Raw genomic sequence first — 16232 nt, 5'->3', positions numbered from 1 at the left:
TCCTTCTTCCACTTTAGGTATTTCGATCTGAGGGTCCATAGTTTGTTGTTGACCTGTCTCCGATCATATTGGGGGAAGTGGGTGTAAATGTTGTTCCAATCGTGCCTACTTACACCATCCATGCTGCTGAAGTTGAACTTATCCTTTTCTTGAAGGCACATGTCCAGCAAAAGCTTGGTTTCATCGTCCATCCACTTTGCGCATTGGCTTGCGCGTTGGCGTGGCATCTGTGTGCACATTTAATGGCTAATTTTGTTGTGTTCAAAAACATATCATAGCGAACATAGCAAAGACCAGGACTACACCTACGACACGATGGAATATGCATCACAGTAAACTTGCCTTGCTTGTTCGCTTCGCACGTTTGCCACGCAACTTGTGCCTAGCAGCTTTCGGCGGTGAGCAAAAAGCTGTTGATGACGGTGCCAGTATAGCAGCTTCTGGCGGTCCCTAGAGTTGTTTGGACAGAAGAACAGAAAAGGGAAAATGTCAGAGTTCAATCTTTGAGAACATTCTGAATCTAAAAGACCACACTGGATTGGGCGAGAAGGAAGTCGAAGACGCACAGGGGAGGGGACGGTTGTGGCTGACGGCGGGCTACCGGTGGCGGAGGGGGGCGGGGTGCCTGATGACGGTGGAGGGGGGCAGGCGTGGCTGACGATGGCTGGCGGTGACCTCAAACCCTAGGTGTGGTGCGATGGAGATAGGAATGAAGGAGGGGGGGCTCGGAAGCGACCGAACACCTCTTTTAGGTTGGGCCTCGGCGTTGAGTCGAGCCACGCCGAGGTTTGGGTCCAGTAGAGTGGCAATAGTTGCTAGACCTCAGCATTGAGTCAATGCGCACCGAGGTTTGGGCCCAGCACAGCGAGCTTTGCGCGCCTAGGCGTTGAGCTAGGTCGCGGCGAGGATTAGGCCCACCATCGTGACATGGCTAAGACCTCGGCGCTAAGTCATGCCATGCCGAGATTTGGGCCTTCAATAGGGCCCACCATCACGACGCAGCTAAGACCTACGACGCCGCTAAGACCTCTACGTTGAGTCATGCCGCGCCAAGATTTGGGCCTTCGATAGGGCTCATTGGCATTGAGTCGGGCCGCGATGAGGATTGGGCCCACCATCGCGAGTTTTGGGGTCGGCGGAGCTCAACGTAGAGCTAGTCAGCACTGAGGCCTGCGGCTTGGAGTCTTTTGACTTAACACCGAGGTGGGACATGTTGGTGCCATGACCAATAAATACTCAGCAAGGAACTAGCTCCGGACGCCCACCTTGGCGTGAAATTGTAGGACGCCGAGGTTACTTATCTCGGTGCTTGTTGATTGAACGCCGACCATGGGATTTGTTCATTTCATACACATGATGGCAACCAGTTTGACCTATTTGCAATAAAGTAATACCACATAACTGAATACACACCATTTCCAGACATTTTCAACATAGTTCATACAAGTTGCATGCATAGTTCCCAATAATTATTCAAAGAGAACGCATGGTCCATACAAGTTTCCAACATAATCCATCCATTTAGTTTGCAACATAGCCAAGACATGTTGCCAATAGTTGACACAAAAGTTGGCACATCAAAAGGAACCACTCGTGTGCGTCATAAGATGGCATTGGCTCAACTTTGCCCACTTCACTTCATGCGATGAGTTCTACAAGAGTAGACCACTAAAAGGCACAAAGGGGCAAGGAGTAAGGCTTGGAGTAATAGCACAAAGGGGTTAACCAATGTAGCATTAAAAGCCAAGGATTGTACCTTAACATGGAGCTCGAGTCCTACGCTTGCCTCTACCAGGTGCATGCGTCCCTGGAGTGTACCTGTTGAAAGGTTCTTGTGTGGTTTTGGTAATTGAGTGACAACCTAGGTGGACTAATTGTGTTTATGTGAGATACATAGGTGATTAGTCCATAGGTACATGCGTGTGAGCAACATATGCCATGAAGGTGAAAATGGCTCGGAGATGTTGCAAAGCTCACACATGTGATGATGAAAGAGCTCATTGCACATGAGACATGACATTGAGTCATGTGATCAAGGTGGAGAAGATCAAGACATGACTTGGCTTGATGGACCGGTTGCAAGCGTGAAGGGCAAGTTGGAGGCTTTGGAGCGATGGACCACGTGGCGGTGAAGCTTGAGCAAGACTTGGCGCCGATGGACGAAGGCAACGGTGAAAAGCAAGTGAAGTCAAGATCGATGAACCAATATGATCACATGGTGATATGAAGTGGATCATATCATTGTTGATCATGTTGGTGCATCTGTTGCATCGACAATGGAGGAGATGGAATGGAATGCGCAAGGTAAAGGTATAACCTAGGGCATTTCATTTCACCAGTCATAGGTGTGTAGAGAAGTTGATGACCAAGTTTAGGATAGATGGCCGTACTATCAAGAGGGGCAAACTTGTTTGCATATCGGTCATCTAGTGCCACTCGAGTGATCTAATTTGCATCGTCGCTAGGATCGAGTGGCGTGGCAAGTTGAGTGGCTAATCCTTTGGAAAATGTTTGTGAAAAGCTAACACACATACACATGGTGGTGTACACTTGGTGATGTTGGCACATTTACAAAGGAGAAGAAGTTGGGGTTGATGCGAATCAACTCAGTGAAGAAATGGAGACGAAAGGAGGTCACTGTGAGTGACCGGACGCTGGACTTGGCAAGACCGGCGCGTCCGGTCAGTGACAGCAGTTGGGTGTGGGCTCGGTCAAGTGACCGGATGCTGCATAGTAAAGTTGATCAGATGCACAGGGCTTGCGTTCGGTCATGTGTGACGTATGGTGACGTAGGTGACGCTAGAGTTGGCGCGTAGGCGCAGAGCTGATCGGACATTGGTCTGCGTCTGGTCGTGCAACACCAAACGCGTCCGATCGCAAAACAAAGGCTCAGGGAGCTCTCTAGAAATGACCAAACTCTGGCTGATCTATGTCCGGTCGTGTAGGAGAGGACGCATCCAGTCACAAAATAGAGGCTCGGGGAGCTCTCTAGAAACAACCGGACTCAGGCGGTGGCACATCCGGTCTTGGCACTGTGCTGCGTCCGGTCGCATCTTAACCGTGGCGCGTGAAGTTACCATTGAGATTAGGTGGCTCTGGTTGAATGCAGAGCGACACGTGGATGGCATAGCGTGACCGAACACTAGCAGGGTGCGTCCGATCGATCTGACTAGAGCGTCCGGTCGTCCCAAAAAATGCCCAGTGAAGGGGTAATGGCTATTTTAGCCCAAGGGGCTATAAATAGAAGGGGGTCTCGGCCATGGTTGAGAGTGAGAGCACCTTGAGGGACTTTGTGTCCATGCTTGAGAGTGCTTAGGAGCCCTCCATCTCACATATGCTTGATAGTAATCATCCGATTATGTGAGAGAGCGATTCTAGTGTGATTGCATCGTGAGGTTGCATCGAGTGGCACTAGGTGATCGAGTTGCAAGCTAGTGGTGCTTGTTACTCTTGGAGGTTGCCACCTCCTAGATGGCTTGGTGGTGGTCTCCATCGAAGCCCGCAAGAAGCTTGTGCGGTGCTCCGAAGAAGAGCTTTGTGAGGGGCATTGTGCTCGCCCCACGGGAGCTGCGAAGAGCAACTCTAGTAGAGCGAGACGCGAAGGGTGACAAGTGGTCCAGTCGGGTCAAGTGCTAGAGCTTGTGGTAAGCACTCCATGTGGGAGAGTGTGACTTGCGAGTCACCACTAGCAAGAGGACCGGCGGCAACCTTGGAGCTTGTGTCAACGGGGACGTAGCGTGTTGGCAAGCACGTGAACCTCGGGAGAAAAATCACCGTGTCAACATTGTTCTTCCCGTTGGTTTGCAATCCCCTTATACAAGCTTGTAATTACTTTCATATACATTGTGCTTGTGTAGTTGCTCTTGTAATTAGTTAGCTTGTGTAGCTCACTAGTTACCTTCTTGCTTGTGTAGCATAGAAGTAGCTCCCTTGTGTGGCTAATTTGGTTTATGTAACCTTGTTAGTCACATTGCTTAGTTTGTGTAGCTAAGTATTTGCGCTCTCTAATTTGGCATTGGTTGCCTTGTTATTGAGCATTCTAGTGAGCTTAGGAGCTTTGTGCTTTTGCTTACTAGAATTGTGTAGGAGCTCCCCGGTGCGAAAAATACTAGTGGCATAGGTTTGTGTGACCTTGCTCCTAGAATTGGATAGGTGAGCTCTAGCTAGCCTGGCACCTTTGTTGCCTAATTAGGATATTTATAAGGTGCTTGTGAACTTCGATAGAGGGGTGTAGTCTTGGCTAGACCAATTATTTTAATTCCGCATTTGTTTCGGTTAGCCGGCGTGATTAAATTTAGAAAGGAGTATTCACCCCCCCCCTCTAGTCCGCCATCTCGACCCTACACCTGTCCACTGGTCGACTCGTCCTATGTGGACATCCAGTAGCGAAGGATCCTTGAGTTCCCGGAGGTGCATCATCAAGCTATGACATGCCTAGCTCATCATAGTTGACATCATCATCGTCATCGTCATCGTCCTCTGCTTGGTCGCCTCCTTGGTGTCCTCCTTCCTCATCTTCATGGGCACCGCTGGACGTACCTATACAACCATGTGAAGCCAATGGTCATGCACCATGTGAACCAGATGGAGTGCAACAAGCTATGGTGGGACTGCAACGTCTTGGCCATGTCGACATCCGATGCGTGCTATTTTGCGTAGGCGATAAATGGCACGCTGTGGTTGTCAACATGATGCAAGTTAACCAATTGTTCAAAATCCTTGTATGAAGACAACAAAAGTTTGAGGACCACCTAAAGGGCCTATCGTAGCAGGCTAGCCTCATCAGAATCACCCTTGAGGATCATCAATGCCACTCCTTGCTCTGCTACTGTCCTCATGATTTCCTTGCCCTAATCAAGCAATTTGTTAGTACATTGCCCACCAAAACTAAAAAACAAGCTTTGGTTCTCACTCACTGCTCAGGTTAAGAGAGGGGCGACCTCAACCTATCGTCCTCCTCAAGTAGCTTGGTCATAGGGGTTGTCACCTTCATCCGAGCTCGCGATCTCAACAATATCTTGCTCCGTCCAGGCCAGCTTTAAATGTAACCTTGTCCTTTCCCCTAGCCAAACAAGGTACTCACGGAATGCCTTGTCTTGATGGACGGCATGGATTTGCATGTTGTTTTGCTCAAACAAATGCCACTCATCGATGAAGCACTGGTGTTTGCTCTGCTAGTTTGTGATCTTCTTTTAGCGTCGTCGATTCATCCTGTAATACTGATAGAAATTCAAAGACAATGGTACATTCCAATGACACATGACATAGTCTAAAATGGTACATTCCAATGTTACATACTTGTGGATCTACTAGTTGGTGGAGAAGTCCTCCAGAGGACAAGGCTGTAGCCTACTGAACTGTCGTGCAACATGGTGAGGGAGATGGTACTCCACTACGTAGAAACAAATAAGCGAGCACCTCATGGTCCACAACTCCTTGTCTTCCTTGCATAGGGTGCTCAAATTCATCCCCGTAATTCTTTCCCAAGTATATGGCTACCATTCAACCTGCACACAATGTGGTGATCAATATGTACATAAATCCAAATAGGAGTTAGCGTGTTCGCAACTTACATATTGTGGCAATAGGATGTCGAGCTCATTTATGTAGCTGATGTACGCGTGGAGGGAGACTAGGTAAGTACCGCAGGCTCACTCGTAGAGGTGTGCCATGGTAGGGGCGATGAGTGCGTCTCCTTCTAGGAACCAAGCCTGAGGGTGTTCAATCTTATGCGGCCTCCCAACTGGAAGTCTCTCCCACATCCAAATCTGCAAAGTTATAGAAATGTGTTAAACAAACAACAATCGAAGAATTCATACTTACACAAGTTTCATTTACCTGCAAAAGTGTGGTGCACCCTGACATTGTAGCGTGCATGCCTAAAGGCCACTAGCAAGCCTTGCACAGCTGATAGTACAGGAACGAAAGTACCACCGAGCCCCAGCTCCTGTTCCCGGCCTCATCCTAGTTAAGAAGGCAAGGGATATACATCCACGATGTCGTGTCTCTGGTGCCATCAGGGAATAGAACAGTACCAAACATGTGCAGGGCCTAGGCCCTGCAGTGGTAGTTCTTGGTCACCTCGTTTGCTCTAGGTGGGCACTGATGAAACTGCTCCCAAAGCCACTTAACTGGCACACCACTGCTGCGCCACTTCTTGCCAAGCTGAAGCTCTGGTAGCGGATGTTCCAAGAACTAAGCCACACGGTCCTCCTAGCCAGCAGACTTCGTGTCACCTATGACTGTGAATCCTTAAATTTTTAGTCCAAGGATCATGGTTGCATCCTCTAAAGTGACTGTGATCTCTCCGCACGGCAGATGGAAGATGTGTGTCTTTGGTCGCCACCTATCAATCATCGCTGTCAAGGCTGCCGAGTTGAAAGGTGGCACCCACGACGATAGACATGAGCAATGGTAGCAAGCTTCGCACGCTTCAGGAGGGGCGTGTAGTGCTCGTCATAGACCATGGTCGTAGCGGACTCATGTGTCATTGGCCTCAAGACGTTGAGCACCTACAAAACAGATAGAATAGAAAGTAAGTATTACATTTGTTGAATTCACAGAAATGGAGGCAATTGAAGTTTATCTCTCCCTGCTCTATCCTCCAAGCCTGGTGCTTCTCATCAAACCTTGGATCAAGTAGGGGGAACTAGTCCATCCTACATGTTGACAAGCGACAAAGCATTAGTGCTAATGACAAAAATTATGAAACATTAGTAAGAGAACAAGTAACAAAATTTAAATAAAAACACTTTTGATGACTGTGAGAAAAACAAGTACAGCAAAAGATAACAAAACATTAATAAGAAAACAAGTAATAACACTCTAATAACTACTAAGCAAACAAATGCATTAGATACATGTTCTCTAAGTACTTCAGGACATTTCCTTCTATTGTGGCCCGACTTATGGCACTTTGAGCAACGGCTACGTTGAGTGTCCTCTACAAAATGTGTGCTTACCTTACTCGTGGTGGATCTTCCTTTGGTGGATCGATCCATGTCCATCTTGAACCGCTTTCGCCTCCTAGGTCCTCTACTCTTCCAAAGCAAGCCTAGATCAACCACATACTTTGGGCCATCATGCAACGTCCATTGGTCTTCATCTAGAAATGGCTCAAACTAAAGATTCCAAGTGCTCATAAGGTTTCTCAATGAGAACTCAGTTGCCAAACAGGGAGGGACCTCAGCATCAGCACATCTAATTCGACAAGCCGTAATCATGTGAGAGCATGGCCTATGGTATATGGTTGGTTTCCCACATGAACATTTGTTCACGTTGATTATTACTTTATGCTTTGCAGCACCACGGTCTTCACTATCGATGTTAGTTCCACCACTCTCTAGAATCTCATATGTGTTGTTCAAAGGATCGAAACATGCTCCCTTTTGTGTTTTAGACTTCTTCTTTGAGAAAGAGAGTTGTTGAGATACTAACAGTGGCCAAGGTCTGTTTGCTATCCATAGAGATCTCGCATGTTTTTTCCTCACAACAAACCAAGCATTCAACTTATAGAACATGAATGAGGCAATAGCAGTCACGGGAAGACCACGGCACCCTCTTAGAAGACTATTGAACATCTCTACCATGTTACTAGTCATGAAGCCCCATCTCCAACCTCCGGTGTCTATGCAAGGATCCATTTCTCCTTCAATGGCATCAATTCAGCGAGGAACTATCTTCCCCTAGCATTTGTGGCTAACTTCAGGGCATCTAGCTTCTCATTGAATAACTTAACCTCAAGCTACCTGCAAACCTCCTCAAATAACTTGAAGTTGTCCTTTGTGCCATCACGCCTTATAAGATTCTGAGCAAAGTGTCTCGTGCGCCACCGGTTATGTATTTGGCCATAACCGGGCATCTCTTCTTGTACAGCATTTAGAATGCCAGCATGATTGTCTGATATGACACAAACATCATGCCCTAGTCCAATAACCACTTGTCTTACTAGTCTAAGGAACCAACACTAGCTATCCATGTCCTCCTTCCGAACAATCACAAAGGACAATGGGACAAGTTGGTCTTCTAAATCAGTTCCAATACATATAAGCATTATACCTTCAAATTTTCCTATAAGAAACGTGCCATCAATTGAGACGACGGGCCTGTAATGCTTGAATGCTTTGATGCTCTGGCCAAAAGCCCAGAATGCCCTACCAAAAACTTGCCTCCCATTCCTCGTTTCACCCTCCTTAGGCAAATACTCAAAGTGCATCCCGAGATTTACAGCTTTCATTGCATTCAACATTATAGGAAGACGCTCATACGCTTGTTTCCAATCTCCAAAGATAATTTCAAGTGCATGTTGCTTTGCCCTCCATGCTTTTCCATACTTGACATAGTAATTTTAACGTAGGAAGATGATCTCAACCAACGCAAACACCGTAATGGTTGGCAAATGCTTCACCATGGCGCATAATTTCCTAGCGATGAACCTAGAATTGAGCTACAAATGGTTCTCTTCTGCCTCAACCATGGCTCAAACATGTGGTTGCTTCACTGAAGTAATCTTCCATGTGCTTGCCTTCGTTTTCCTAGCACATACTCTCCACCCACAACTTTGTTCTTCACATGTAACAGTGTACCTAGAGTCCTTGCACGAATTGATGACCCTATATGGACGGTTGTGCACAATGGAGTACTCTTGCAACCATGATTTCAAGTGATCCATGGTAGCAAACAAAATACCCTTCCTTATGATGTTGCAACCACTAACATCAGGTACAGTTGTATCACTTGGTCCTCCATTAGCTATTTCCATGTGCCCATGGCTAAGGTCCTCGAAATCAGGAACTAGTGGATCCCTCCCAGGAAACACCCTCCTCAATATCTCTATTTCCCTATCATCGAGACGACGAACAGGATGATCGTCATTAGAGTCTTTAGCTAATTCCTCTACAAAGGTTTCATCATCTCCAGCTACCTCCATATCAAACCGGTTCATAGCCCTGGCATCTCCAAAGTCATCTTCGCCACTAAGATCAACTTCATCACTAAGATCATCGTCAATTAAGTCATCTTTGCTAGCGTCGTCCAAAGCTTCTTCTCCCTCACCAACTCCATAAGACTCATCATCATAATCACTACCATAATTGTCATCACCATCGGCTCCTGCATTGTTGTGATCATCTTCGACACCGTCACAACAACCTTCATCTCCCTCGGCCGATCCTAACCCTTCAATACCGCCATAGGTTGGTTGTGTGAGAACTATTTCTTCTTCTAGTGAAGGACCATTCTCTATGCGAGCGTCGAACGATGGGCATACTTCAATGTTCTCAATTCCTATGCCACACTCCTTAGTTACCACCAAATCGAAAGATCGCACTTCGGAGGCCAACACAGCTGCCTTCTAATCATTCCATTCAGACTCGCTTGTAATTTTGAGCAACTTCTTGATGTGTGGACCCTTACATGACCCAACATCAATGACCCCTTCAAACTAAACATGCACATCTCCTTTGGACCAACCTAACCTTACCTTCACTCTATCAACTAACTGGGTCAAAGAGGGTGACTCAGAAAAAATCAACACATCCTCAAACGTGTCCTCAAATTCAACACTATCATCTTTTGTCCTAACAACACGTCCTCCATGATGCAACCTCACTAATTTATCCATCTACAGCCATCACACAACAAATGTTGTCACATATCAAGCTAATATCATTCAATCAGAGCCAAACTAATAACAAATTAGACATAAGTAATACGCAAATCAATAAAACAATTAACTAAATTTACCACTAGGTATTAATTAACACACTGATGCCTACTACAATTATAGCATACACCAAATAATTAACAATAGTAATTTTTACAGCAATCCGCATAAAACCCTAATGCCAATTTATCAACTCTTAGGCAAACTAACCAATATTTAACAAGAACTACCTAAAAACCAGACCTCAAATGACCTATCAAATCAAACTAAGTCATACATTACACAAATACATCTACAAAAATACCATAGCAACATACCCCCACATTTCCACAATTTTAGAGACAATGCAAGTAAACCTATGCGGACAGATTGGAAGAGGGGTGTGAGACCCAACCCATTGGGCCAAGTTGGGCCGGACCGATTTCCGGGGGTACTGTAGCACAAAGTGTTGTAGCATCACGGAACACTATTCGCCCGAGGTTTGGTACCATACTAGGAACGGAGGGACGACTAGACCAGCTTAAATAGCCAGGCTAAAGATGCGTAATAACCTTCGGTTAACCGTTTTGCGCGAAGCGATGACGAAAGTACAAGTGGGTTGCTATGTAGGTGGGGCCCACCCCTTGATAGAGTGGGTTGTGCCGTGTGCCAGGCCTGGGGTGTTATAAATGGTATTCAGAGCCAACTCTCGCGGTTTCACAGACGTATGGCTCAGGAGCTCGGACAGGCTGCGCATGACTCTAGAAAGAGCATGTCACTTGGGCCATGGAGCTGAAAATGTGAACGTGGCCAAGAGAGTCGATCCTGAGCATTTGTCCCATATGGATAAGCTGGTTCGATAGTTCGACGACAACGTCGAATCCTTTGAGGGTGGGTGGATGTGAGACCCTGCCCATTAGGCCAAGTTGGGCTGGACCGATTTCGGGTTACCGTAGCACCGAGATTGTAGCATCGTGGAACACTGTTCACCTGAGGTTTAGTAAACTGAGGGATGGTCAGACCAGCTTAAATAGCTAGGCCAAGGACGCATAATAACCTTCGGTTAACCGTTTTGTGCGAAGTGAGGGCGAAAGCGCAAACGGATTGCTACGTAAGTGAGGCCCACCCCTTGGTATAGTGGGCTTGTGCCGTGTGTCGGGCCTGGGGTGTTACAAGGGGAAGGAGCATTACCTCGGGGAACTGTCGGCAGGCGAGATCCGACCGTCTAGAGAAGCATTTGGAGTTAGGGTTTGTTGGAGGCCAGATGGGAGAGAGAGACAGCAGGGAGCCGCGGCCAACAGAGAAGAAGAACGAAGGGAGGGAGGAAGAAGGGGGCCGCAGCGCGGCCTTATGTGCCCAGACCTCGGCGTTGAATCGGGCCGCGCTGAGGTATGGGGTTCGGCGTTAACTAAGCTCACGCCGAGCTCTGCGGGCCCCAGGGCCACGGTAAAAAATACGACCAGAGTCAGTGCTAACGTGGTGGTACCTCGGCGTCAACTGACACTGCGCCGAGGCACAGACCACGGCGTTGTGAGTGTTTTGTCTATTTCCAGAAAATGTTTCGTCACGAGGTTATTTGTAAAAAAATGTTTTCAAAAGGGTAAAAATACAAAAATTTCACAAGAAAACCAAACCAGAAGGCGCAGAGTGCGTGCATCTCACCACAGTCCACAACCAACATCAATCATGACGGCTGCCTCGCCGAGCAGTTGCGCCGTCTCCTCCTCCCTGGCCGTCGTGCTGCTGGCGCTACTACTCGCGGCGTCGGCGTCAGCGGCTGCGGCGGAGAAGGAGACGCACCTGCGGTTCTACTGGCACGACGTGATGAGCGGGCCGAGCCCGACGGTGGCGCGGGTGGCGGAGGCCGCGACGACCAACGCCTCCGCCACGATCGAGCTTCGGCGCGGTCTACGTCATGGACGACCCGCTCACCGAGGGGCCCGACCTGCAGGCGGCGGCGTCGACGGTCGTCGGGCGCGCGCAGGGCATGTACGTCTGCGCCGGGAAGGACAGCCTGTCGCTGCTCATGGCCATGACCTTCGTGTTCCTGGACGGCAGCGCCTACAACGGCAGCAGCGTCGCCGTCGTCGGGCCCAACCAGGCGGCCGTGCCCCGTCAGGGAGATGGCCGTGGTCGGCGGGACCGGCGCGTTCCGCTTCGCGCGCTGCTACTGCCAGAGGCCCGGACCTACTCGTTCGACGCCAAGACCGGCGATGCAACCGGCGAGTACAACGCCTACCTCCGGCACAAGTAGTGCACACGGTTAATTAATTTACATAGTTTCAGTGATAGTCTAGCAACCTTGAGCATATATTGGAATTTAGAAATAACTGAAACAACCTTGAGCAGTATACATGTTATCTTCTATGTTGTATTTTTGTTTATTCACACTACATCAATAGTATATATCCCTTTGATGTATTTTAAATTTTCCTCTATTACGTGTATTTTATGTTTGTTATTTTTTGTTTCCTTTATGCTTTGTTCTATCTTTTATCGATGCTGTATTTATGTTATTCATTTATCTATTTATGTATATTCATAGCTTTTGTTATGCATTTTTTTTCATAGATATTGTAATGCCATTCATATGAACCTAGATTTATTTATCCTAAATCTCAAATATTGTTCTCTTGAAATTAGAACATTTCCCGTATGAAGACGAGACATTCTATCTTGAACCTAAAACATCGCCTTTTGTGGTTTTTCCGTCTTCATGAAGAAAGTATTATTTAATTAATTTTTTAAATAATATTCATTCAGAGTCTTGTTTTGACAGATTTATTTGTAAGAATAACAATGGTATAATCGAATTTAATTTGAATGTGCAGTTTGACAACTACATCATTTTTATATTTTCAAAATGATTCATGGGGGCATGGACTAGCTAGGTTGGCATAGGCTTGACTCCTAGCGGGCCATGTTAGGCTCATGTCGGGCCGAAAGGTGCGGGCAGCGACGGTTTGTTGACGGTAGATGTCGTCAGGACAGTGGCGTCCATGGGTGATACCGATTCGGCTTTCAGATGGGCTGGGCTGTGGGCTCCAATATTATATCTAGGATGAGGACTTCGGGCCGACTACGATGCGACGATGAACGCACTCCGACGTTCGCTGCCGTGACTTCTCTATTCTAGCGAGAGACGTCGCAAGAGAACAACATGGTGCCAGTCAATGGATCTCTCCTCGCGAGCGGCTTTCCCCGCGGCCCACGGCGCATCAACGGCAGGAGGGAACAGCTTTCGCTGGCTTTGGTGCAAAGCAAGCAAAACCGCGGGCAGGAGATGCAGACGACAAAAAAGACGGCGATGAGCTCGAGCAGGACAAGGTCCCTACCCTAGTCCCAGCTCGAGCTCTGCGCCTCTGACTGCGCTACCCTGCATGCCATAGTTGCGTGCACATAAACTGCGTGTGTGTGTCCTCGTGCCAAGCCATTGAATTGACGGAAGAAGGGAAAGGCGCTGGGCACTCGGCTGAGGAAATCAGGAAAAGACAGTACAAAAGGAATTCTACGCACGCCAAAAGGAAAAATAAACGTGATTCTCCCGGTCCGACGACTAGGCGCGGACGGAAGCGAGGGATGTAAATGGATATCTGGATATTTGAATTGATCGAATCCTGAAATATCCATTAAAATTTATAATATGAATACTAAATAGATGTGTTTGAATCTGTTTTCTCTTAGTATTCTCAATTTCATTTCGGATCTATATTCGAAGATATCCTACAAGTATTATCCATGAAGAATATAGTACTAGGTGAAACTTTCTAAAAATTATTCCTATAATTGATCACTAATAATATTGATTTTGCAATCTAATAATATGTACCATTAAATCTATTTAAGAGTAAAGACAAACTATATTAATTGTATATAAACTAAAATTTAACTATATATATATAACTAATGACATTAATTTCATATGTCTAATTATGTTAAATTTCAAATGATATGACCAGTGATATATAATATGTATTATTAAAATATTTAAAAACAATAACTAATATCATTAATTTTAATATTAATAAGGATTAACCTTTATATAACTAATGATAAACATATTGAAAATCTAACAAGAACGGAAGTATACCTAGAGGCGAGACCAATGTTGGGAACATTAGCGGCACCTTTCTCACTAGTTGACATAGTGAGTTGCTTGAAATCGTGTAATTGTCCATCAAATGGGCGAAGTGGTCAAAACCAGCCACCCTGTACCACGTCATGTCATGGTGCGCACGGGCTTAGTTACTAGGACCGAGTAATCATAGAGAAATGGACAATAACTCCCGCTATGGTTTCTCTCCCGGTAACTACCAAGTCGATGATTCTATCACGCTCATGCCACGCCACGGCTCGGCTTGACGCGCGTGGTCGTTGCACACCCTTCGTCCCTCAACTTTATAATAGGTGCACACACACAAGTCATGTATTTGAGTTAATCAGCATTTAGTCAATGTTTTATACGAGACTAAAACATTAATGCATCTAGCATTTAATATGAGCCTTTAAGATTATTTTGAAAATGGGCTAAGCCTAAATTTCAACACAATATATGTTAATAATCGTCCAGAGTTTTTTTTTTTTTTTTTTTTTTTGACTACACGAGAATGCCCCTGTACTGACGAATCAGACCATGAGCTGAGAAACCGTGTTTATTTGACCCTGATCCGGAGCTATCTGCTTCATGCACCCAAAATGGATTAGCACGCTGGGCCCAAGCGACGCGCTTCCGCTTCCGCCTCCGCCTCGCGAACCGGGCTGTCTTAATCCGGCCACCCACTAATCTGAACCAGGATTGGTCCTCCGGGGCGACCCCTAATCCCCGCAGAATTCCACGGACGCCGACGGCCGACCACGGTTTGCTCTGCCGGTGCCGCGACGACACGTCCCAGTCCCAGTCCCAGTCCCTGCATGCCACTCGATTCGAGTGGACAAAAAAATGACATAAAGGCCCTTGCTTCCCGTCTCTTCTTCTTTGCTTTCCAAAGAAAAAACACCGTCATATTTGATTGCCGTGTCACCCTGCTTCTCGCTAGATCCAATAGTAGTAACACTAGCTCCTTTTTCTAATGTTTGAGCAAATTAAGCTTGGATGGGGATTGCGCATGCTAGTAAGCTTCACATATATATAGTAGGGCTTTCATTCCTTCGTTGTGTTGTTCTTGTTGCCGACTTTATCTTAATAGGTAAGATTATGCGTGAGGATCAGGGATTTGTGTGTTAGGTGCGAAATGAGATGGGTTAAAGTGTGATACGCAATGCTCTTGCATATTCGAGAAAAAAAAAGGAGATAGGTTAAAGTGAAGCGCCACTAAAGCTACTTGCGATGGACGGTGGCGAACCTACTCGATCGGTTGCTCAGGACATGAAAGAAGGGTAAAGCGTGAGGTGGGCAATGCCCGGTTTGGAAACTCGATTGGTTGAAGCTTGAAGGCGAGGGAGAAGGTAACCAAGTCAAGATAATCTCCTCCCACTTCATTGGGGTGATTGCTTGCAAGCAGGTCATGTTGTGGGTGACTTTCTTTTCGTGAGGATTAGGTAAAATAGAGAGGTCCCTACTCACATGAGGAAAGGAATTTTCACCATCCTCGACCCTTGTCCTTGCAGGGAGTATAAATCTCAATGGGGATCCTTATCCTGCTTATGTACTAGCTAGCATGTGTGTAATTTGCATAGGACCTTACTATTTCTCCGTAGGTTTAAAAATATATGTATATTAATTATGTAACATAGTATCCCTTTTTTTTGACATATTGGATATCACTATGATGTCATGTCCTTTGATTTGTAATGCTATTTTGTAGTGGTGATGTCTACTCTTCGTACTAGTTTAGGGCCTGTTTAAATCAGTTATGGTTAATTAGTTATTAGTTGGGGCTAAAAATTAATTTACATTAGTTAGAGGTTGGCTAACAACTAGTTAGATATTTAGCTATTAGCTAAAAGATTACTCAACCTATTAACCCCCTATTTGGATGGGTATTTTACCTCATTTTAGGCCCTTACTATTGCCCATATACAAAATGTGTAGTTACATATGATGTAGGGGTGAGCGTGTGTTGCAATTGAGTTGTACTCCCTCCGTCCGAAAAAGATGCCCTACTATAGAAGTGACATTTATTGTCGGCTCGTCACTGCTGGTTATTTTGGAATCGACAATGATAGAGTATCACTACCGGTTCGCGACTTCAATCGGCAGTGGTAGGCATGGTGATATATTGCTGGTTTGTGGCTTGAACGGGTGGTAATACCTATTTTGCGCAAAAAAAATTATATTTTTTCATATTAGATCAGATGAAGATAAACTTATTATCAAAATTATAGAGTTTAAAGAGATCTAAAACTTTGTAGTTGACAACTTCTTAATTTGAGATGGTTTACAATTCCAAATATTCAATATAAGTTCTCGGATCAGATTTGACATGTTTAACAATGTTAAATAGAGACAAAGTCAACAACAAAGTTCTAGTACTCAACGAGATCTACAACTTTGCAGTTAACAACGTTTTCATTTGAGATTGTTTTGAGTGTCAAATATATAATATATATAAGATCCAAAAATATGTAGTTAAAAGAATGACGTTAGCTA

The 16232-nt window shown here is 45.8% G+C and overlaps 1 pseudogene; it reads left to right on the top strand.

Annotated features, from left to right (window-relative positions):
• The first annotated feature begins 11329 nt into the window (after positions 1–11329).
• On the top strand, positions 11330–11988 carry LOC136545737 (dirigent protein 22-like; annotated as a pseudogene).
• Positions 11989–16232: the final 4244 nt, after the last annotated feature.

This window comes from Miscanthus floridulus, chromosome 3, assembly GCF_019320115.1.
Source record: "Miscanthus floridulus cultivar M001 chromosome 3, ASM1932011v1, whole genome shotgun sequence".
In the NCBI taxonomy this organism is placed as follows: Eukaryota; Viridiplantae; Streptophyta; class Magnoliopsida; order Poales; family Poaceae; genus Miscanthus; species Miscanthus floridulus.
The sequence above is the reverse complement of the archived record's forward strand: the minus strand, read 5'-3'. Positions and strand labels throughout refer to the sequence as shown.